The sequence below is a fragment of the Pinus tabuliformis genome, chromosome 2_2 (assembly GCF_031772625.1).
Source record: "Pinus tabuliformis cultivar Carrire ecotype Pingquan chromosome 2_2, CPIR1, whole genome shotgun sequence".
NCBI lineage: Eukaryota > Viridiplantae > Streptophyta > Pinopsida > Pinales > Pinaceae > Pinus > Pinus tabuliformis.
In genome coordinates, this window is record NC_142300.1 from 1,203,315,465 (window position 1) to 1,203,340,717 (window position 25,253).

General features: G+C 38.9%; 1 non-coding gene across 1 annotated transcript; it reads left to right on the forward strand.

The window, feature by feature from the left end:
- Positions 1–417: 417 nt before the first annotated feature.
- LOC149197809 (small nucleolar RNA Z103) lies at positions 418–513 on the forward strand. Its single transcript, XR_016255387.1, has one exon. It is a non-coding gene; the product is annotated as a small nucleolar RNA Z103 (small nucleolar RNA).
- Positions 514–25,253: the final 24,740 nt, after the last annotated feature.

The window sequence follows — 25,253 nt, forward strand, 5'->3', positions numbered from 1 at the left end:
TGCAGCGGAAGAAAGAAGGGAATGGTTTATCAGTGTATGGGCTTCCCTTCTATACCCTAGCCTTCGGGTATATAGAACCCCAGAAAAGAGAAGGGGATGGTACCTTCCATACCAGCCTTCGGATATAGGTGGCCCGAGAAAAGAGAAAGGAAGGGTTTATCAGGGTTTGAGCTTCCTTTCAATACCTTAGCCTTCGGATATATAGGGCCCAAGGCAGGAGAAAAGAGAAGGGGAGCAGAGTGTGGAGGTGCATAGTTGCATGGTAAGCGGTAGGATTACTGCTATGTGCTTCCTTATAGGATAAGGAGATATGGTGCGTAGACAGTAAGGTGTTCTGTTTTTGTTTTCCTGTGTTCGGATTTTTGTTTTCCTGTGCTTGTAACATTAAAATGAGGGTTCATAGAGAGAGAAGAGCAGGGGGAAATGATGATATAACTTTCCCCATATGATCGACAATGATTCTAACTACTGCTTTCTGCTCTTCGGAGCTCAAGCCAGTCGATTCTGATCCCCCTGTCTCTCTTAATTTAATTCTTCGTATTTATCGTGGGTCTTTTGCTGAAACACCCTGTTTTGGTATTTTGGGCAAGTATCCATATTGATAGGTAGATTTTCCCTGGTTTTCTGTGTGTGCTTTTCTGTTTTCTGATTTTGAACTTTCTGATAGAATTCGAAACAAACAGTTTCACTTTTTATTGGGGCCAGATTTCAGTTGCTCCGGATTATATAATGGGTTCTGATATTCAACCTTTGAAAAGGGCATGGTGGTATTCTGTGTTGTAAAATAAAGGCACCATTTTTACCTTCAAATCTAGTTGCGAATGTCAACTAAGATGCCTGCTCCATATCTAGTCCAAACAGCCACGAGTTTGGTAGTGGTTGCGCTGGGGCATTGTTATGCTCATGTCAAGCCCAGAGTGATTTTGTTACAATGTTTACATATTTTGCAGCTGATCTTGTATATTTTATTTGGGTAAATTTCTCGATTTGAAGGAATGACATATGTGTGCTCGGGATTAAGATTTCAAGGGTGGGTGCACAACATAAATGGGAGGCTTTGGGAGAATGTTCGAAATAGATTGTGGGAATTTTGTGGAAAACATGGCAGTTTTTTTAATTTTTTTAGTGGTTGGTTGTTGTATGGTTTTCAACTAATATATTTTTGCCTTGTTTTATATGTTGCTGGTCATGCTAGTACCAATAAAACAAAGGCGAAATCCTAGGACTGAAGTTGAATTCAATCTAGATGTGAAGTTGAATTCCAACACATTCAGGAACACATGATTTAAATTCTATAAAATACCATACAGAATTCAACAACTTGGCATCTTCAAGTAACTTGCAGATGTTGAATATTTTTGTTAGGTGTCATTTGTATCAAATTCAGCTTTTGACTTGTTCCAGTCCTGTTTTATTATTTATTCTCAGCCAAATTCAATCTCATTTGTTCTAGTCCTGATCAATTATCTCAACCAGAAAAATGAGTGATCTAAAAAGAATATGGCTCCAGCCCTACGCATTCTGGGAGAACGAGAATCTTCATGGGGTCGCGTTCCAGTCCTGTTTTATTATTTATTCTCAGCCAAATTCAACCTTATTATTTGTTAATTGTTGCAGTCCTGCTCTATTATTTATTCTCAACCAGAAAAGTGAAGAGTGATATAAAAAAAATATGTCTACCGCCCTCCCACCTTCTGGGAGAAGCTTCATTGGGTCGTCTTTTTAGTTAGAAGCAATGGGAGTGATCTAAGAAGAATATGGCTTCAGCTTCACACATTCAGGAGAGCCTTCATAGACTCCGTAAAAGAAACTTGACCTCATGCAGTACCTTTAATGCTTTTGTGAAATCTATATTGACCTCATGCAGTATCTCTTGTTTTTCTCCTCGAATAGATGTGGCTTTTGATTCTCATTACAGGAGAATCTGATTCAAGGAATTCAGTTCTAATTGAATCTATGGCCCCCGGATTTTTATTTTTATTTTTCAATAACCAAATTTCTTATTAAATATAGCAGCAGTAAAGCTTCAAGTCTTCGTAATATTACACATTCAAAATATATTTTAATAATAATAAATAAATAATATAAGATCCAAGATTTTGGATAGCCCATTGCGATGATCAGTGTTTACCAAAATTCTAGCCGTAGATTTGTCCTTCTTCTGCATATAGGAGAAATCTGCGTCCAAATATGAGCCCAAAATATTGCCCACATCTTTGAAAATCTTTGACTTCCACTGGCTTGGGGGAAGCCTTGGTAGACAAACCCGAATTGCAAACATGTCCCATTGCTCCTATTTCATGTCAAAATGAACGTAAAGATTACTAGAGGGGAGTGGTCTAGAACTTAAAGATTACTGGAGGGGAGGGGAGTCTATGCTCCAAACACCTTGAGAAATAGAGAGGAGGAAATCAATTTGAATCCAACCCTTTAAAAGAAGAAAATTGTCTGAGTGTTTTAAATTTGTGACCAATTAGTGTTTTTTATGCAATAGCTGCCACTTATTCATGTTCACATCCTCACCTAGACACAATTTTAGCTTTGTGCAAGGGGTTCTTTTCTTTTTATGAGAACCTATCTTTTTTTCCCTATGAGGTCCTCATTTTGGATCTCCCTCTCTAATGTGGTTCCCTCTGACTTTGTCACTTGTGCATGTGAGTCTAACTGCTTGGGCGGCCTCAATATCGACTTCATTGAAGGAGGAGTTTAGAAGCTACTTTTGTCCACATCCACCCAACCATAAACTTAACTACTAAGGCACATTTTGTGAGGGGAGTGGAAATCCACCAAAATCCTAACTACTAGGGCACATTTTGTAAGGAGTGAAAATCCACCAAAAACCCTTGAGACCCGACCTTGGTAACACCTTGACCTTCATGCAATATAGGGGAAATTTATCCTCGGTGAGTTTTTTGGACCCAACCCTCACCTTGGTAACACCTTGACCCTCATGCAATATAGGGGAAATTTATCCTAGGAAAGTTTTTTGGACCCAACCCCATAGATGTTTGTAAAGCAAATGGAGAGTTTAAAGGGAATAAACCCAAACACCTTTAGGAAAATCGCTTTCATTGACCCGACAGGGAGAGGAGATTGTAGTTGATGTCATTAATCCCAAAATATTAAATTTAATATTATAGTCAACTTAATAATATTAATTTTATAAATAATCTAGTACTTAGTGTTGGCGCAATTGGTTGTGTCCTTACTTTGTTAAAGCACCTTTACTATTGAGAGGTTATGGGTTCTATTGTTTTGACACTTTGGGGGTTAGGCTAGGCTTCGATGTTGAGTTGACATAAAGTAATTCATTTCTTTGAGTGGATTTGATTGTAATGGTCACCAAACCACTATATAATTAAACCTTTAATATACATATTAGATTTAATAATAATATTAAACCCCATATAATATTCAAGTTTTTTCACCCTAATATATTCATTATAATATATATTAAACTTAATATTATATTAATCTTTTTAACTTTAACTTATTAACATATATTAAATTTAATGTATTATAACCTAATATTATATATAAATTAATATTATTATATAATATAGAAATTAGGTTGTATATTTGCAATTGCTCATGAAGTTTTAATCAAAATTACAATACATATATACACTATTGCAATTTAGAACAAAAAATTTTAGACATGCAAGAAGGAATACAACACGTGCGACAAGTATTTTTATCTTGGAAAGCAATTTGTTAAAATCCCTAATGCCTCTTGCATTAATCAAATGAAATATAGATGTATTACAATTGCTTTGCTCAACTGAGTTCACCTTGTAAGTGCACAACCTACCTCCTTGCTCACTGAAGGCTTCTGACACAGCCTCTGTAAAATTTTCCTTCTGCTTGAGCTCCTATTTCCTTGTGATGTTCCTTAAGGAATTAACCCCTATTATTTAGGAAATTCCCTTAATTGAATTGTGCAATTCCTTTAGGCTAATCATGACTGCATGCAATACTTGTACACTCAAGATTAGTCTACAACTGATGTTACACTGCCTTGGAATCTCCACCTCAACTAGGTAACTCAAAATCTCTGCATGTATTAGCTATTTTGGGCTGATTGATCAGTTAATTGGATGATCACTGAGTATGAATGAAGTCTCATTGCACAACTTCACCCTCCATTAGTTCCTCCAATAGTTGGAACTAGTTTAACTGAAAACAACTTGAGATAATTGATCTTGATTGCTACAAATTAGCAATCACACATGCAAAATTGAACTCAAATTCCAACTCGAATTTATTGAGTAAACTTGGTGACATAAGCTATGTCACACAAGTTAACATCATCCAAGTTATTTGCTTTGAATTTTCTCAATTAATCAAGGAAAAATCAAATTGAGAATTTATTGCTGCATTCTTCAACACTCCCTCTCAACAAGAAAGGGATTATCAACCACCCCTATCTTGCACTTGTGGAACTCAAACTTCCCTTTTGACAAGACCTTTGTCAAAATATCAACATCTTGTTCTTTTGTCGGAATGTATTGCAACAACATTCGCTACCTCTACAAACAATCTGATAAATGGTGATACCATATATCTATATGCTTGGATCGATCATGAAAAGCAAGATTGTCAGAGAGCTTGATGCGACTTTGATTATCACATTAGGTCGCAGTTGGATCCATCATATGACCAAGCAATTCAACAAATATCTTTCTCATCCAGATCGCCCCACATGCTGCTTGACTGACAACCATGTATTCTACTTTTGCCGAGTTCAGTGCCACAAATATTTGCTTCCTCGTGTACCAAGAAATTGCTATGGACCCAACACTGAAAATTCTACCTAATATACTCTTTCGGTTTGATGGACTCCCCGCCCAATCTACATCTGTGAAGCCATATAACTTCACTCCCTATGTCCGTCAATACCATAGTCCAAACTGGGTAGAGCCTCTGAGGTACTGTAGAACATGCTTAGTTGCCCTCCAAAATAACTTGGCTGGCCTAACCATAGTTTAGCTCTGCTAGTTGACTACATAGCACATATTTGGTCGTGTGTTAACAAGATACATTAGTGAACCCAACAACTATTGGTAAACAATAACATCCTCTTCTTCACCTGAAGTGACATCCTCTTTCATCCAATTGGTTGCTAGAGGTGTCTCCATGGGTTTGAAACTGTTGGACACCTAATCCTAAAGGGTTAGTGTGGAATTCGAATGGACAAAAGAAGTCCAAGAGACCTTGGGATCTGAATCCCAAGAGTCACCTATTGTACTATAAATGTGTATCTTATGTTAATAAAAAAATGAACTCACATGATTTATCTTTCCTATTCTTTGCTGTCCATGTGTGTTTAACATGGTATCGGAGCCACTTGTTTTTCTGTGGCCTGTTATGTGCATGTCAGCCCTGCACCTCTGCTTGACTCCGGCTATTTTAAGACTCTCTGTCTGACCCTTGAAATTATACCTGCGCTCTCCCTTGTGCGTAACTTACGCCCTCTGTCCTTCAAATTATGCCTGCGCTCTTGTCCTGACAATTTAAATTTCTTTGGCTTTCGTGACTGTTTATAAACGTTTTTTGAAAAGCGCTGAGTTTGTCAGAAGCACTGAAAACGGGTCAAATACAGCCTGCCTGGATTGCATGAGAGTGTCGAGTAGGGTGATTTCTGACATTCAACGGCGTTTGTCATGATCATGACATTAAACGTTTTTTGTCAAGCCATTTACTGCCGGAGATAAAGACACCTGTTAGAAGCCGAAGTTTCTTCACGAGACCTACCCATACGTTTTGACGTTACATTGTTTTTAATCAGTATCGTGGCAGAGCACTGTTATTCCAATGATACTAACATCCCTCTTCCACCTGGGCTAAGGCCAGGACTAGCGCTTCCGTGGGGTTCCGACCGGGGACTACCTATAGCAGCTGATGGGTCTGTGGAATAATCAAACCTGGGAGGTTGCTGAGGTGTTGAAGATGGCGAGGAGAGTTCGTTGAAAGGACTGGCGAGAAGTCGAGATGCTGAATGTGAGCTTTCTCGATGTTGGTCTTTGTTGTCGTCCGAGCCATTTTGGGCCGCTTCCAATCGCATCGCCTGCAGCATTTCTTTCCGCTTGACGGACTCTTCCATCTCTGAAATATATGTATATACCTAAATATGATATATATATTTATATGTCATGTATATGTGGTAGGGTCTGTTGCAGAGTGAAATAGAAACTGGCTACTGCAATTGAAATGAGCTGTATGTGTTTAGGGGAGTAGAAAATGGTGGAGATGCGGGGTATAAATTTTATGGTCTCTGTGTATGAGCTACAAAATTTTTTGGGTCTTCGCGTGGTTAGTTGTTTATCAAGGGCTGCCTTCCAAAGCTCGTTTTTCCAAAAGCCGGTTGTGAGAATCAAAGCATCAATGCGCTATTCAAATACGCTGTCCATTTTGAATACGCTGTCCATACATTCAAATACGCTGTCCTTGTAACTCCCTTTTGTCCTTTGTTTGCAGTTTGTCCTCTGCCGCTCTGTCACGCTGAATGCTTTTATCTCTATTCTACATATTTTGTAAAACTAACACCTCTGGCTTGTAGTTCCAAAATATCTCCAATCTCCAGCGCTGAGCTTACCACCTTATCGCCCTTTCCTTCCAACACACCGAACGAGCACATAGCGTATGGGTATGCTTCCACTTATTTGACAAGGAAGGAAGTGTTATCTTCTGATTTTAGCTACCAAATGAGACGTATTCAGTGACAAGAGTCCAATATGTGATACCAAGGCCCAATTGAAGGTTTCATCAACAAGTTCTCCCCGGGGATGTTGATTTTCGTGTTATGCTGACATTTGTAGAATTTTATGAGACTCTTATAGGATTTGTGAATTTCAAACTTTATTATGCTATATCTTTAAAGTATCCACCAATACTTGATCCAAGATTGGAGGCAGCGGCAGCGGCAGCAGAACCCGCTTCAAATACTGTGAACCCGCTTCAGGACGATGTTGCTGAAATCGTTGTAGACCAGTGGAGTTGCTGTGTTGCTGAAATCGTTGCTGAAATCGTTGTAGACCAGTGGAGTTGCTGAAATCTGCCCATGTCTTATATGTGTTTGATTACTCAATCCATTATTCCTTGCGCACGCGCATTATGTCATTAGAAATATAAGTTCATAAGCTATAGCATCAGTCAATTGCTCTGCATTATACTCCAGCCCAAACATTCTCACAAGCTCTGCATTATACTCCAGCCCAAACATTCTCACAAATTCCATGTTAGGATCCTTCAAGTACATATTATGTGAACAGTCAATAAGGTAATCCGATCCTTCTTCATCAGTTTTTTTTTAAATAAACACGGTACAATTGGGCTACCTGCCTTACTGCATTTACAGGTCCAGTCAACCCCATTATTTTTGCATGAAATTCTTTGAGATATGCACGCAATTGTGAAGGAGTATCACGCAAGGGATCGATGGTAATAAAGACTGGGTTAATCCTCATGTTCTTCAAATCTAAGATATCAATGACTTTGACTATCTTGTTTGAATAAATTCTTTGCACGTGCCAATGAGGAGGCTTTCATACACTTGCTGGAGAGTATTCTTGTACACAGGATTTAATTTGTGAGCACTGGGAGTAGTGTGGGCATAGATATTTCTTAAGAGTGATTTTTGTCAGAACTTGAAAGTAAGAACAGCATTCAGTTCAAATTTATGGTGGTAATTGTACAGTTGGGAATCTTATAATTATTAAAACATTCAGCTAGACTGCCTGTCCTTGAACAGCTGTACCTTGTAATAAAATACTTGAGAGGCAGGAACTAGTGATGATGCGTTTTGTGAATGTAGTTGGATCCTGCTGAAGAGTGGAGCATGCTTTGTTGGAAGTTAAATTCTCAGGTGAATTGAAGAAAATTCATTTTTTGAATGAGGAGTCTGTTTTCTGGATATCACCATTCTCTGTATGTTGAATCTATTGCAAGCTGATTTGAAGTTGTTGCCATAAGTTTATTTGGTGTCCATCTTTTCCTCATTGTTTTATTATTTTGAGGTTAGAAATGGCTCCAATCGGTGCAATATTAGAGTTAGTGAACAATCTAATACTCTCTACTATGGATAATACAGTCAAAATCAGCAAGGATTTTCTCACCGATATTCATAGTTGTTTACAAGATGTACATGAAAAGATTGATTTTTTACAACTTGAATCTCAGCTTCAGCAAGAAGAATTAAAACAGAGGAGTCATCATTCTAAACATGTTTCTGTTCAGAACATTAAGACAACCACCCATTAGCAGCATGTTAATAATGGTACAGTTCATTCAAATAAAGTAGCAGTTGTATATGCAGATGCAGAAACTCAATCTGCACTTCCCAAGCCCATCATCAGACCTTGGGAACAGCTTGTCCACAACAAGCACAAAACTGGTCTTGGATATGACAAGGACTTGTCCTTTCATATTCCAGACTATGCCAAGCCCATTCAGTTTCAGAGCGCTGGATTCATTTATGACAGTTCAGTTTCAGCTGTTCCAGATTCTGCCCCTCTTCCACAGCAACAACAACAACAACAACAGATCGTGAAATGCCAACACTGTGACCGAGTTGGCCATCTGAAAGATCACTGTTTTGATCTTCATCCATGTGAGCACTGTCATAAAACCAGCCATTCTTCACACAGATGCTTCAAAAACAAACGTCCTGCAAGAACAAAGATTCATCTTGGATGGATCGCTTCTTGGCAATGGGCATCAACAGCCAAGAAGATATTCCAAACACATGTCAGAACTTGTTCCAGAGTATTGAACAGTCTTGCAGTTGAGTTTTCTCCATCTTCTCACCTTGTATCTGACAGGGGGGGAAATGATGGTCATCTACAAGCTTCAAAGCCACATCAAGCGAGCCTGAGCCACAACCTGCCACACCAGTTTCAGAGTTGCAGCCAAAGACAAAGATGCCTAAACATGCCTTCAGTTGGCAATCTGGGACACTTCCTCTAGCAGAAGACTCCAGCTTCTTGCCAGTTTTGGAAGAGTTCCAGGAATTACAGAGTTGTTGGTCATCCTTAAACCATCACAGATTGAGAACACTTCCTCTAGCAGAAGACTCCAACTTCTTGCCAGTTTTGGAAGAGTTCCAGGAATTGCATTAAGCATTCCAGAGTTGTTGGTCATCCTTAAACCATCACAGATTGAGAACACTTCCTCTAGCAGAAAACTTCAGTTTCTTGCCAGTTTTGGAAGAGTTCCGGAAACTGCACTAAGCGTTCCAGTGTTGGTGGTCATCTTTAAACCACCACCCTTTTTTACCAACATTTCATAGAGCACATTCAACCTAGTGCTGTCATGCATTTTTGCACATTTTGTATTACATCTCTCTTCTTGGACTCATACATAACCCTTCGGATTAAGGGGGGGAATGTTGGACACCTAATCCTAAAGGGTTAGTGTGGAATTCGAATGGACAAAAGAAGTCCAAGAGACCTTGGGATCTGAATCCCAAGAGTCACCTATTGTACTATAAATGTGTATCTTATGTTAATAAAAAAATGAACTCACATGATTTATCTTTCATATTCTTTGCTGTCCATGTGTGTTTAACAGAAACTATCCATGCAGAATCTCTGAAGTATCTCATTGGCATACTTGCCCTGAGACACAACCAATTCTTCATCACTTTGCCATACTTCCAATTTGAGGAAGTAGTTAATGAGACCCATGTCCTTCATTTCAAGCTGTCTTGCAAGGTCCTCCTTGCAAGATCTGATCAACTGCTCATCACCAGTTAAAATCAAGTCATCAACATATAAGACATAATCAACAATTTACCTTCTACCAAGATATGATAGAGGTTTGCATCTGTTTCTGATCAACTGCTCATCACCAATTAAAATCAAGTCATCAACATATAAGACAATAATGAAGGTTTGCATATGTTTCTGGTCAACTGCTCATCACCAGTTAAAATCAAGTCATCAACATATAAGACAATAATAAACAATTTACCTTCTACCAAGATATGATAGAAGTTTTCATCTGTTTCACTTTTGGTGAAGCCCAAACCAGTGAGATAGCTACTGATCTTGCTGTACCAAGCACAAGGTGCTTGCTTGATACCGTACAACACTCACTTAGAGTTTGCACACATGAAACTCCCAATTAAAAGTCTCGAAGCCTTTTAGTTGCTTGATATACACCTCCTCCTCAATAACTCCATTGAGGAATGTTGTTTTTATATCCATCTGGTAGATCTTCCACCCCATCTGTGCAGCCAGAGCAAGAATTGATATGATGGATTAGTACCTTGCTACAGGAGCAAAGGTTTCCTCCTAGTCAATCCCCTCAACTTGAGAGTACTCCTTGGCCACAAATCCGGCGTTGTATTTTTCTATGCTTCAGTTTGCTGCATGCTTCACCTTGAATATCCTTCTTGAACCCACAACTGATTTGTTTGTTGTTCTCGGGACCACTTCCCAAACACTATTATTTACAATGGATTTGTATTCCTCCACCATTGCATTAACACATACAAGTTGCTTTGTTGCTTCCTCGAAAGATGATGGTTCAGTTTCTACAAGCTTAATCATTAGAGCCATGTAGCCAATGTATCGATCTGGTGACCTTCTCTACTTGTGCTGATTTGAAGGAGCATCCACATTCTCCTTCGCATCTTGCATAAGTCTCTCAACTTCCTTGGTCATTTTCCTGCCTTCTCTAGATGGTTATGCTTGAGTGCTTGTCTCCACTCTCTGCTCCTCAATTTGTGGCTGCTCCACGACTTTTTGAGGTTCCTCCTTTGGAGCTAAAAGATCCTCTTATGGTGGGATATGAAGCTCTCTCTCAAGAGAGCACCACATTCTCCTCGTCAAATTTTACATCCCTTTGCACAACTACCATTCTGAGGGATAGCAAGTACACACGGTATTTGTGGGGAGTTTTTGTGTAACCCACAAATACCCCCAATTTTGCTGTTAACTCTAGCTTCTTCCTTGATTCTTTGGGGACATGATAGTGAACAGAGACTCCAAAAATCCTGAAGTGCGACACATTCCGCTTTCTCCCTGAGAAAGCCTCCTTTGGTGTAATCATGCTAAGAATCCGATGAGGAATTCGATTCCGCAAATAGACTGTTGTGTTGCATGCCTCGGCCCACAAACGCAGAGGTAGGCCTTGATCATGCAACATTGCCCTCACTGCTCCCACAATGTTGCGGTTTTTCCTCTCAGCCACCCCATTCTCATGTGGTTTGTGGGGTGTTGTCAACTCTCGTCGAATGCCTTCTTTTGCACAAAAAAAAATAAATTCATTTGCCATATACTCACTTCCATCATCGCTACAGAGAGCCTTCACCTTCTTTGCCCATTTTTTCTCAACCAGTGCCTTGGATTCTACGAACTTGGAGAATGTCCCATCCTTCTTCCGCATGAAGAAGATCCTACACTTACGTGAGAAGTCATCAATAAAATTGACAAAATATTTGTGACTGGCTATGGACGCTGTCGAGAAAAGTCCACAAACATAAGAGTGGATCCTTTCAAGGATTGCATGTGTTTTGATGTCCCGATCATGGAATGTGGATTTTGTGTACTTCCCTAAAGTACATCATTTACATACATTTCGCTGCTCAAGTGCTCCTTTGGGGAGGCATGTGGTTATCAACAACATGATCTTCAAAGCATTATGATGCAAATGCTCGAGTCTTCTATGCCAAAGTTCACCGACATCGCGGCTCTACACCTTCTCTGCCTTTATGCTCAATGCATCACAATCCTCCACATCTAGCTTGTACAAGTTTTTCACACGAACCCCGATCTGCTTCACTTGTCCCGTGGCTAGGTGTCTCAAGAATGCCTTTTCTTTGCTGAAGATCACATCATAACCACGGTCTTCCAAAACTGCAGCAAAGATGAGATTTTTCTTTAGGCCTGGAACAAACATGACATCCTTGAGCCTGAGGGGGGGAGCCCGACTCACTCTGAAAAGTCACTGCACCAATCTTGGTCACGCTATACCTTTTGTCATCCCCCATCTCAATGTGCATTTGCAAATATTTTTCTTCTAGGTCACTGAAAATATATCTATTGCTTGTCATGTGGAATGATGCACTTGAGTCCAAGTACCACACGCTCCCTATCACTGCACTGATCATGCATGCAATGAGGGTAAAGTCAAGCTCGAACTGTGAAGCCAAAGCTTCGCCTAGTTTGGATTGAGATTTCTTCCCTTTTTCCCTTCTTTGCCTTTCAAACAATGCAAAATTTTCTTCATCCTCACCCTTGGATGAAGTTCCATCTCTGGTATTTTGCCTTATTTCTTCTTGTACCAAGTTGAACCATAAGCTCTCCCAACTCGGTAGTTTCTTCCTTCCATTCACTGAGTCTTGATAGCTATGCCAACTCTTGGGAAGGCCCATAAGGGCTAAGGTTACCAAGTCTTCTTCAAGGACATTAACACCGACCCCGCCAAGTTTATCATGACATTGTGTAGTCTTGCTCAATAACTGCAGAATTGTGTCATTCTTCTACATCTTGATACTTCAAAGTTTGTCCTTGAGTGCCATCTTCCTGTGGTCAACACTATTCTCAAACAATTATGTCAGTGCTTTCCACATCGCAAAAAAAGTTTATTTTCCATGGAAATTTGAGACAATATGATCCCGTATTCCCTCCAAGATGATTCTCTTCGCCTTGGCTATATCTTTTTTCTACTAAGCAAGGTTCTGAGCATCAGATGCTTGAGGTTTTGCAACATCTGTCTTGATGTATTCTAGCAATCCATTGTCATCCAATATGGCCTCCATGCGGTCCTTCCATGCAAAAAAATTAGTGGTGCCTTCCAACGCATACTCTAGCCTTAGTCAATTGAAGGGCATCTTCGCAGCCCTGAAGAAACCCTGCTACACTGATTTTCAAATTCAAATCTCTGATATACAACTTTGAATTTCCTGCTCTAATGTGAATCCAACTCTGATACTATATAGAAATTAGGTTGTAGATTTGCAATTGTTCAAGAAGTTTTAATAAAAATCACATGACACATATCTACACTACTACTCTGCGGACATTAATTCACAATTTAGAACAAAAAAATTCAGACATGCAAGAAGGAATAACACACATGCAACAAGTATTTTCATCTAGGAAAAACAATCTGCTAAAAACCCTAATGTCTCTTGCATTAATAAAATGAAATAGAGATGTATTACAATTACTTTGCTCAACTGATCTCAACCTGCAAGTGCACAACCTATCTCCCTGCTCATTGAAGGCCTTTGGCTTAGACTAAGTCAAATTTTCATCTGGCTTGAGCTCTTATTTCCTTACGTTGTTCCTTGAGGAATTAGCCTCTATTATTTAGGAAATTCTCGTAATTCAATTGTGTAATTCGTTTAGGTTGAACATCTGATTGCATGCAACACTTGTACATTCAAGACTAGTCTACAACTGATGTTACACTACTTTGGAATCTCCATCTCCACTGGGTAACTCAAATTCTCTGCATGCACTAGCTATTTTGGGTTGATTGATCAGTTGACTAAATGAACATTGAGTTTCACTGAAGTTCCACTGCACAACTCCGCTAGTTTCTCCAACAGTTGGAACTAGTTCAACTGAAAAGAAATTGAGATCACTAACCTTGATTGCTACAAATTAGCAATTACACATGCAAAACTGAACTTAACTCCTCTAACTTGAATTTACTGAGTAAAATAGGTGACACAAGCCATCTCACACAAGTTAACATCATCCAAGTTGTCTACTGATGTGGAAATTCGATTTTTCTCAATTTAATCAAGGCAAAATCAAATTGAGAATTTTTTGCTGCATTTTTCAACAATATCAATTTAACATAATATTATAACATGATATAAACATAATATTAATACAAAGATAGATGCCCAAATCTAGAGCCACGATAAATCACTACCAATACTAAAACATGGAATGGACTACACCTTCTACAACACTTTCCACTGGCCCATCGACCCATTTTCTATTGACCTAAATTTCGTTTTAGAAGCAATTAATCAATTCTCAACAATATTCTAAAAAATGATTTATTTGACCGCCAGAAGGATCTTACACAACTAGGTGAAGCCAGTGTGATTGCACATAATAACTTATTTTGACAAAGTTTGTTATTTGAAGCCTTCAACATATTTTACTTCAAAAGCATGTATAAACAGTGTCAAACATTACTCCTAAGAGCCCTAATCCACATAAGCCTTGATTGGCCTCTATACATAAAAAAAATCTCTCGTGCATATAATTTAGAGGTTAAATAAGAAAATATACCATGTGAAGGAGAAAACTAGTACTTAAAACTCCATGTTGAGAAAAATACATCTTCATGCTCGCCTTGAGAAACTCCAAGAAACAAAACAATATCTATGTTATTTACAAGATTTACAGGAAACTCTAAGAAAAAAATTATTTATGTTATTTACAAGATTTAAAATGCATAAATAAAACTTGAGAAGTGAAGTGGACATGTGAGGAAAACCATAGGCAAAAATACCCTCATTTAAAAATAAAAATAAAAATGAGTAGTATTAGGTAAACTCTGCGCCCGTTCACAATAAGTACTTGGGAAGTACATCGATTCAAGATCCCTCTTTATTAATAGACCCAAACTACATACCTATGACAGACATATACTGACATTCAACACTGATACAATTTTTAAACATTTACACTGTTACATTATGGCAAGAGTTGACACTGATATAGTCTATAAACATTGACATTGCTATATGAAGTCAAAAGCCTATAAGAGCCTTTACAACAGAGGCTTAACAAAATTTCCAATCCAAACTATAGGATATTGAGGCTAAGAAGCCATAAAACCATAAACTTGAAGAAATTTGGAGACAAAACATCATAATTAGCTAATTTGTCTCAGAAGCTGGAATATTGAGATCAATTTCCAGCTTGGTGACCTAGTCCTTAGGATGATCCTGCATGTTGGGGGAGACCCTTGCGAATTGAAGGTCCAAAATAATCAAATGAAGGGCGTCCATTTCATCAACCAACCTTGCAATTTTCTATTGTAGAACTAGATGCCGATCCTCTTGCTCAATCTGAGCTTGACACATTTGACTAGCTTACAATTGGAGGTACTTCACAACCCTCTATAAATTCTCAAGCACTAACAAACGTTTAGAGCAAGGGAAGTCTTCGGAAGAGAAGTTTGAAGAAGAGGTGTTAAATTTTGTTAACAATGGTATGTTTTATCCTTAACACAATTACTTCAATGTACTTTAGCATCCCAATGATAATTTACAATTTAGTTCCAATAACAATCACTTTAACCATTAATCACATTGATAGTAAAAGTAGATAGAACATGAAACAAAGCGCAGAAGACAAGCCAAGACAAGAGAACACCAGATTTGGTGGATGCCAGGGAAAAACTCCATTGTGGGTAAAACCCTTTGATCAATTCTTCTTATTATTATATCAAATGTTCATCAAAGAGAGAGAGTACAAAAAGTTAAAGTTGACTTGCCAAATCAAGGTAAAAAAGTCTTGACAAATCTGCAGTGAATTGTAGTCAAATTCAGCGCTAACCAAAAAGTCAATGACAATCAAAACAACAAAAAAAAATGTTTCCTTTGAATCTCGGTCAAACCGAGTCAAACTCGACCTAAACAGGGCGTCAAAATCAACCCAAAACAGTCCCAAAGTTAGCAATCAAACTTGGTCAAACTTCTGCCTTGAAGTCTACAGTCAAATTATAATTTTATGTTGCAGTCAAAGTTCCCAGAATGCCTCAGTTTCTGTGCAAGGGTGTACAACCTGCCCAAACATAATTATGCCAAGAAAATTGAAGTCAAAATCTGTCTAGAAAGTCAAAGTCAACGTTAGTCAACATAGGTCAAACTGTAGGAAAAACTGAAATTTTCTGCACTATAACTCTGTTTGAAATTTGTCATCCTTTTCCACACATGTGAATGAGAGAATAGGCCCAATAGCTATACAAACCAATGAGAGGAGAGAGAAGAATGTGTGAGTGATGATGATGCCAAATGAGGTGAGACAACACTTGTATTTATACAAGTTGTTGAGGGTGAAGAGACATGTCTATTGGGCTTCATGAGCTTACATGATGATGTGGCCGACTTGAACAATTTGCACGTGTGGGCATAAATTCAAAAACACACTTTTGTGTGTCCAAATTAGATGATCTTGAGATCAATTTTGGTCATCTCGAAAAGAGGAATTCAATGCAATCATCATATCCATCAAATGAGCCATCCAAAGTGGAATTTGGCCCTAGTTTCCAATTTTAACAACAGAACATCTTTAAGAAGATTGCACAAAGAGCAAAGCAAGAACAAAGGAAGCTGACCCAAACAAAGGAAAGAAACCAAAATGCCACCACCCTTTGCAGGAAATAATGAATCGTTGATGCATAAAAAATCATACGGTGACCTAAGGATAAGGAATTTCCCATTTAACCTCACAATGATCTTTGAGACATACGAATTGCAAAATTTATGTATTAATGTTGCCTTCAAACCTGCAAATATAACTTGAAGCCACAAACCTAGATTTCTTGAAGGAAGAGATTAAGCAAAACCATAAGAAGAGATGATTAAATCGTGGAGGGAGGACGCCACCACGCAAGAGGGGGACTGAACGAGGCAAGGAAGAGAAGGACGAGAGTGAAGAGGGGAAGGGGTAAGAAGAGAAGGGGAAAGGGGGGAGGAATAAGGAAAAATCAACGATTTGCAAACAACGATTGCGAATAGGGAAAAGAAAAACAGATATTTCAAACATTAAGATCATGAACTTAGGGAATATGATGGAAACTTATCCTGTCAGTAATATCCAATTTACCTTCTTCCAAAAAGCACGCTTTGTTAGTTTCATTATCAACATTAGTGTTATTGTTCTCGAGAACATGGTAAGCTTCACTTGACTGAAATTCTTTCATTAATCCTTTAGTTCTATAAATGATCTGGGGAAGGGAGTTATCCTTCAGAGTAACTTATTTTAAAATGTACTGGATGGTTACCAATGAGTCCCCAAGAATAATGATATTCGTAATAGATTTCTTCTTAGCAATACATAATCCGTGGAGAATACCATACATTTCAGCTTGGTTGTTGGTCTTCTTACCCAATCCCCAAGCATATCTGGTTTCCTTAATTCCATAAGAATTAATTACCCCTCGTGCCACCCATGGATTCTTCTTTGAAGCCCCTTCAAAATGAAGAATCCATTTTTGTTGATGTGTTTTCCAATCATCCAATTCTTCCCAAGATAACCTCAATTTCCATTTATTTAGAGCAAATTTAGGGGACGAGATTGGAGAAGGATGAAGAGAAAGCGATGCAACCCATTGAGCCTCTAGATTGTCCAAAACAAAATCCATATAAAGGGGAACGATTTCCAGGCATAGAGAGAGAGAGAGAGAGAGAGAGAGAGAGCCTTGAGCGATGTGACTTTGGCAGAGAATTGAGCTAATTCATAGATGGAAAAATTTCTAGAAAGCCATATCTACAACAAATATATTTAGGAAGAGATATCTAGAAGGATATGAGGGAAGATTTGGATTGAAGGGAGCCCATATACTGTTTATGCCAAGCAGAGAATAGAGTTTCCAAATTAGAAGGCCAACTTAATCTGGTGAAAATATCACCAAGGGAAAAGGACCATATTGTCTTGACATATGTGCACTCCAAAATCATATGAATAATAGTTTCTTCATGATTCTTGCACATAGGACATTGTGAAGGGCCCAAGATGCCTCTCCTCTTGATATTCTCAGAAGTCAAAATTTTATTGTGAAGGAGCATCCAACAATTTTATTTTTTTTACTTTGGGGACAACATTGGGATTCCAATTTTTTTTTCAAAAGAGAGGATTTTGGGGGAATTTGAAGTTGGAATAGCTTGTCCAAATATGCATCCTTGACAATATACTTAGAATACTTCCATCCCAACGAATCTTGTTGAAATCGACTAATGGGGGCCCTCCTGGCCAAATTTCTAATTAATTCCTCCCTAGGGGACTTCAACTGATTGGGAGGGATCCCCAAATTCCATCCTATCCACAAATCTTTCAAGTCCCATTGAGAAATATTGTCCATAGTGCATAAACATCATTAAAGGTCTCAACTTTTCTTCATGTGTCAGAGGGGGAAGATTGAGAATGGGAAACTCCCAAACCCTGATTTTGTCTCCATTCCCAGCGATCCAAAAAAGATTAGAACTAATCAGAGAGGAGGTAGAAATAAAAAACTTCCCAATAGGGGAGACTTGTCTAGAGGAAGGACTTGATGATGATTGTTGGAAGTACTTTTCTTTCAGAATTTTAACCCACCATGGATTTGGGTGATTCTTGATCTTCCAATCTATCTTAGCACCAATTGCGATATTCATTAATTCAAGACCTCATATGCCAAGACCTCCATGCAATTTGGGAGCCCTGACTGTAGACCATTTTACAAGGTGACTTTGTTTTAGTCAACTTTGCCTCCTTCCCACCAAAATTTCCCTAGATATAACCCAATTCTATTTAGGATATTTTTTGGAGCTAATAGAGTTGAAAATGTAAACAAAGGGATGGTAGATAGGACAACCTTGGAGAGGACTTCCCTACCAACAAGATTAATCCATCGAGCACCCCAATTCTCCATTCCGCTCTTAATCTTATCAAGGGTCCCATGCCAAGACTTTGAGGAGGCCTTCTTTAAACAAATGGGGATTCCTAAATATTTGAAACTTGTCCAGTCCTTACTTGCCTTGCAGCCAATAACATCTTCAATTTTCTTTCTCCTTCTCAAACTGATGTTCCATGTATATATATGGGATTTAATTTCGTTAATTGCTCCTCTAGATGTTGCCAAGAATATATCTCAGACCTTCTTATACCTTTTAGAAATTATCACTGAAGCTCCCCCCAAAAGGATCGTATCATCCGCAAAATGGCCATGATTAATACTTTTAATCCCGTCAGAGAATCAAGTGTTCTGAAGGTAACCTATACTTCTTTCATGTTCCAACCTTTTGCTCAGAGAATCTACCATAATGATATACAAGAAAGGAGATAAAGGACATCCTTGTCTAAGCCCCCTGGAAGCTTTAAAGAAGCGAGTGCCTCTACCATTGATCAAAGTTTCAATTCAAGGTGAACCTATACAAAGGCCAACCCATTGGATGAATTTTTTGTGGAAATCCATTTTTCTCATTACCTTGAAGAGGAATTCATGGCGGGCCCTATCAAACGCATTAGTGAAGACCCTCATTTTTTAGAGAATGGTCACTACGCAATTCCAAATTTGAATAAAAAAAACTTCCTAAGCAAATACTCACAGTGCTGAGAATTGAAAAACAATTTACACGCGCTTGGTGATATGGTGTTAGTATTTAACCCAATATAAGGTTATGTTAATTAATCTTTGATATTTCAATTCTAGATTTTAATAAAAAACTTCCAAATAAAATACTAGCAAGTCAAAAGAACTGAACTAAAATTGATCTAGTGTTAATATTAAAATATAATATTATAACCCCATATAAGGTTATAGTAATTAATCTTTGATATACTGCAATTCCATTTTCTTTTAACAATGTTAGTGATTGTTGGGTATACGACCAAAGTCCCACATTGACTAGAAGTGGGAAGGATCATGGGTATATAAGGATGGACAAATATCTCCATTGGTATGAGACCTTTTGGGGTAAAGCCCAAAAACAAATCCATGAGGGCTTAGGCCCAAAGTGGACAATATCATACCATTGTGGAGATATGTGGTGTCCAGAGTCTTTACAAGTGGGTATCAGAACCAGATTCAAATCCTCGGCATGCCGAACGAAGGTGGTGGGCCCTGGTAATATCACGATGAGATCCGTGGATGAGCTCGGTTAAACAGGCGGTGTGCTCCGGATTCTTCATGGACGTGTCCTGGTCCTAACACGGTGAAGAGGAGTTGACCTGGGATAGAGCAAGCTCTCGAGGCAGGTGGTGTTCCATGTAAGGCATGTGCTTCCAACACATTGGAGCGGAGAATCCTGGTTGGTAGAGAGTGGACGGATATATAATCATTTGAGGGGAGGCTCGATGGTCCTTTGTTCGAGGGGAGGATTGTTGGGTATACGACCAAAGTCCCACATTGACTAGAAGTGGGAAGGATCATGGGTATATAAGGATGGACAAATATCTCCATTGGTATGAGGTCTTTTGGGGTAAAGCCCAAAAACAAATCCATGAGGGCTTAGGCCCAAAGTGGACAATATCATACCATTGTGGAGATATGTGGTGTCCAGAGTCCTTACATCTGATTTCATTTTAAAAAAAGAGGGCTAAGGCTTGTGGTACATTGCTTCATACATGTGGGAGTTGACTTCTAGGCTTAGAGTTCTTTCCCTGCAGTTTCTCTCTATTACAAAGAGGGATAAAACCAACGAATCCTATGGCACTGATTGCATATATTCTAACAAATTGATACAACAAAAAATTGTATTTGCATTTCATGAGACTCTTCTACAAAGATGCGAACTGCTGGAGCAACTTGTTGTAGACCGTAATTATCATTGCTATTCCTGGTTGATGGATCATTATTCTAGCTGAGATAGGGCATCATTACGATTGTTGGACCCCAAAAAATTGTATTTGCATTTCATGAGACTCTTCTACAAAGATGCGAACTGCTGGAGCAACTTGTTGTAGACTGTAATTATCCTTGCTGTTCCTGGTTGATGGATCATTATTCTAGCTGAGATAGGGCATCATTACGATTGTTGGACCCTGAGTATTATGCGATCTTCCTTTCCAAGAATAAGAGACAATATTCCAACATTCCAACACGCCCGTGATGACTATACACAACCTCTTTCAGAGATGATAAGTCGTGTTAAATATGGGAGCAATGACAATTAGATTTGCTGAGAGTCTCTTTGATTGAGGTTGTTGATGAGAATAGAAGACCATGCTCATATTGAAAATTCTCGCTCCATTGCTTTTGGAGAGTTTAAATTGCTCCGACTCGGTCTTGAGGCAAGCACGATACTGACATGGGTAATTTGATGCCATGGAGGAATATAGGGAGGATAGGGGAATAACACAGGGAATAGAAAGTATGGGAGAAAGACACATGGCGAGAGGATGAATGAGGAAGGATAGATATGGTTTCTATTTAAATAGATTCGAGATTGGAGAATAAGGATGGCTTTGGGGTCTGAGTCACTCAATTCAGACGCCTAAATCATAACAAACTGAACAAATCTACCAGCAAGGACGTTTAAATCCATTTTGAGATCTAGGGCTTGAAATTTGGAGAGTGGTTTATTGATAATTGGATTGTACACACTGTCGAATTGGAGGGTCGTCGATTCTTGTTCTGAAGATAGCATATCAATTACCATGATTGCATGTGATCAGAGGTCGTTTCAGGGAATAAGTAGGATATTTGTCTATGCATTGACTCTGGATTAACCTTGAGGGCACTGACAGGCACAATTTGCTTTGACATTGTTTCCCTGAGAACGTGATAGAAGGAAATGTCCTCTAGATATTTCAAATATTATTGGATTTGAATAACAATTTGGCTGAGGTCGAAATTCGGGGGTCTGGAGCCTTTGATCATTTGTTGAATGAGAAAGGACGAGTCACCAATCACAATGGGGTTCTTGAGGTCGAGGTCGTAGAGGATCTTATCTCCCAAGAAAAACCCATATGCTTTCGCTCTGTTGTTTGTATCGTTGCCTACTCCCCATTCATAGGAAGTTTCTTCTTTTCCTTCAAAATTAAGTATGATTCCCCTTGCCCCTGCTCTTCTTGTATTATGTTTGGAGGCCCCATAGAAGAAGAGAAAGGGTCACTTTTATTCCTTTAACTGATTTGCAAACTCCCTGTCCTTTAACTTGATCTTCCAAATGGTGAGCACATGTCGACTTCTTTTCAGGTTGACTGTGCTGCGTGGAGTTTTATTTATTTAAACCATAACACCTCTTCCACTTGCAGGCATTGCTAATCTAGATGGATTTTGCCTTCAGGGAGAATAATTTTTGTTAAGAGGCCCCAAGCTTTGGCTATAATTCTCCTTGGCTCTGGTTTTTTTTATTATTTTGGAATATGCATTTGTCCCTAGCTAACCAAATCTGCTCGCATAAATATGTAGGAAGTTTGATCCTAAAACGTTTGAGAAAATTCTTCTTTATGAAAGAGAAAGGATAACTAGAGTTTCAGCGAGCGAAAAATTCACTTATGTTCTTCTCATAATCTACATGAACAGGAAGAGGTTGACGCATATTTTTCCAGTAATTTTGAGAGAGCGGACATGAGAGAAACAAGTGAAGGATGGTTTCCTCCGTGTTCTGGCGTAGGGGACATATGGTTGGTCCTTGAATGCTGCATTTTTTTTAGATTATCAGTGGTTAGAATCTCCCCCCGAGGAGGGTCCAGATGAAGAACTTTACTTTGGGTAGACTCTCGGTTTTCCAGACCAGTTTCTAGTAAGGCCATTGGGGCTGTGACTCTTGGTCTTCTTGGAGGAAATTATAGCCACTCTTAGCGATGTAATATTCCCTTGTCAAATTTGATTTTAAACCATACTGATGTTTGAAATGGGTAGCGTTATGCCCTTTAGATGTTTAAGGAGAAGGTGCCATTGATGTTGAGTTCAACTGAGATAATGAAAAATTTCCAACCTTTCCAAGAGTTGTCATTATGATGCCAACTTGAGAGTTGGTCCAATTTTGTAATGCCTTTTCCTACAAGCCAATTTCTAAGGTGTTTGATTTTAGGGATGGAGGAGAGCTTCAACTTGCTCATGATGCTTTCATCCCACAAATTGATGTCTTGTCCTCCCCCTGGAATTCTGTGGGATTGGGCTTGGATGAGAGGAAGGGTTCTTTTACATAGTTTCCAAATTTGGGAACATGGTTTGGAGGGAATTTGAGCTTGCAGGAGTTGTTGACGAATGGAACTCCTGTATTTCTCTTCTAAAACTTTCTTCCATTAGGATGGCCGTTCCACTATGTGCGGGCTTGGATGAGAGGAAGGGTTCTTTTACATAGTTTCCAAATTTGGGAATAGGGTTTGGAGGGAATTTGAGCTTGCAGGAGTTGTTGACGATTGGAGCTCATGTATTTCTCTTCTAAAACTATCTTCCATTAGGATGGCCCTTCTATTATGGGCCTCCATGTTATTTTCACTCCCATAGCTAAATTCATTAGTCCAGGATGTTTAATGGTTGTTCCTCCTATCTCATATGGTGTTCTAATTTTTTCTAACTAAGGAGACTAAATTTTTTTGTTTTCGTTCTACCTCCGTGCCATAGGAGTTTCCTTATGGTGATCTCTATTTTCTTTTGTATACCTGTTGGGGCTTGCAAAATTGCAAATTAATACAATGGGAATGATGATAGTACAAATTTGATAATAATGACCCTACCTACAAAGTTTGGCCAATGCATTCCCGTTGCTGAAGTTTCCTTTTAATTCTGTCTATGACCTCAATCCATATTTTAGTTTTCAATGTTTGCTTGGAGATTGACATACCTAAGTATTTGAAGTGAGTCCACTCCATTTTGCAAGGTACTCCAAATATTTGAGAAATTTTCTGGAGGGTTCTAGGGGAGGTGTTCCAACCATATATGCAACTCTTTAGAATGTTGAGAAGTCCTCTTGGTGCCTCCAATAATTGATCTAGGGTGGAATTGAATCTTCTCGCCACTATGGGGGATTTTCCTCCTATGAGTAGAGTGTAATAAACAAATTGGGAATGGTTCATACTTTTAGTTCCTCTGTTATACTGAACTCTTGTAAGAAGTCCCCTTGTTGTTGGGAAAAGTATCCAATACGGAATGACCCTATCCCACTCTAAGGGTGATAGTACCTCAGCAACAACTGAATACAAAGCTATTCAAGATTACTTCTTTATGAGATGAGAGAGAGAAGAGAAAAGGGATCCACTAACCGTTATCTTCCGCTAATGGTTGATCCAATCTTCCCTCTTGCTGCTTGCTCCTAGCTCCTTGCTCTTTCACCGGCCCAGCTACACAAAGATCCTGTAAAAGCACAAAGAAAGGAAACTACAAGAAGCATACATCCATAACTGATTCAAGGATTAGAATAAATCAAATATACAAGCATCAATTCACCATAGAGACACATGCATATAGAAGAACCTCAAATACTTTATTAATGGAAGAAGTAAAGTTCTGAGAGTGTTACAACCATAATAGGCCCAATCCAGCAACACCTCCCAGCAGAAAAAAATCTCCTCTTCACCTCCTTCAAAGCAATCACCCAATAGTTCTATACACAAACCAACAGCACTTCCTTACTTGCACAAAATTCCAGCCTCCCTAGACCTCATGAGAGAGCTCTATATATAGGAGATTTGGAGAAAGGATGAGTCAGCTTGAGGTTGGCATGAAGCTGACTAGTGTCCTCTCCCACTTTAGTTATACTTCAGTTCTTGAGTCCACTTGGAGTTTCTTGCTTCCACTTGGAGATCTAGATCCTCTTACTCATCACAAGGCGAATTCCCTGATCCAAGTGTCAGTTTGGAAGCTTCCTGGGCATTTGACACCTTGCAGAATGACTGTGCCACTTGGCCAATCTCGCCCAGCGCAGGTAGCCTTCATTAGATTTGACATTCAGCGCAGGTACAGAGTGGAGCAGTTGACATTCAGCGCAGATGCTCAGTGGAGCAGCTGACATGATCCAGAAACAGCTTGTTTTTGAGTGTTTTCGGGTGGAGAACTGATTTTCAGTGCTGTGGTTTGCTGACCTTGTTCCTCTAGGGGTAGGAACAACATGTTTAGGGACTTTGGATCCCTTAGATTATTGACATTTCATGCTTCATGCTGTAAGGCACAAAAATGTCTATAACAGTTGCCCCCTAAAGTATGAGGTCGTTTATCGGGTGAAATGCTTTATCAGGAGGATCCGAAGTTCATTCAATCGCTGAGAGGTGACCTGTAATAAAATACAATACAATACATTATGATTCATTCTGCTTTCATGATCTAGCTGAGGCGGGCATTCCCATGCTCAGCTTTATAAATTCATTTTGGTACATATAACAGACGATCGTCTGATGGTAGACTGATAATTCTCTGCTGAAATTATCATCCTTTGAGTAGGATGATCATCTGCTGTAATAATGTACATATCAAATGTCTTTATATTTCCGGAATATATATCGCAGCCCGGATGGATGAAACTAGATCCGGGGTCTTCAAACTCGTTCGATCTTCACTCTAAGTACAAGTCGATCCATGTGAGAATTGCGCTGAAGTCGAACATGGAAAGACATCGCTTGATTACCGGT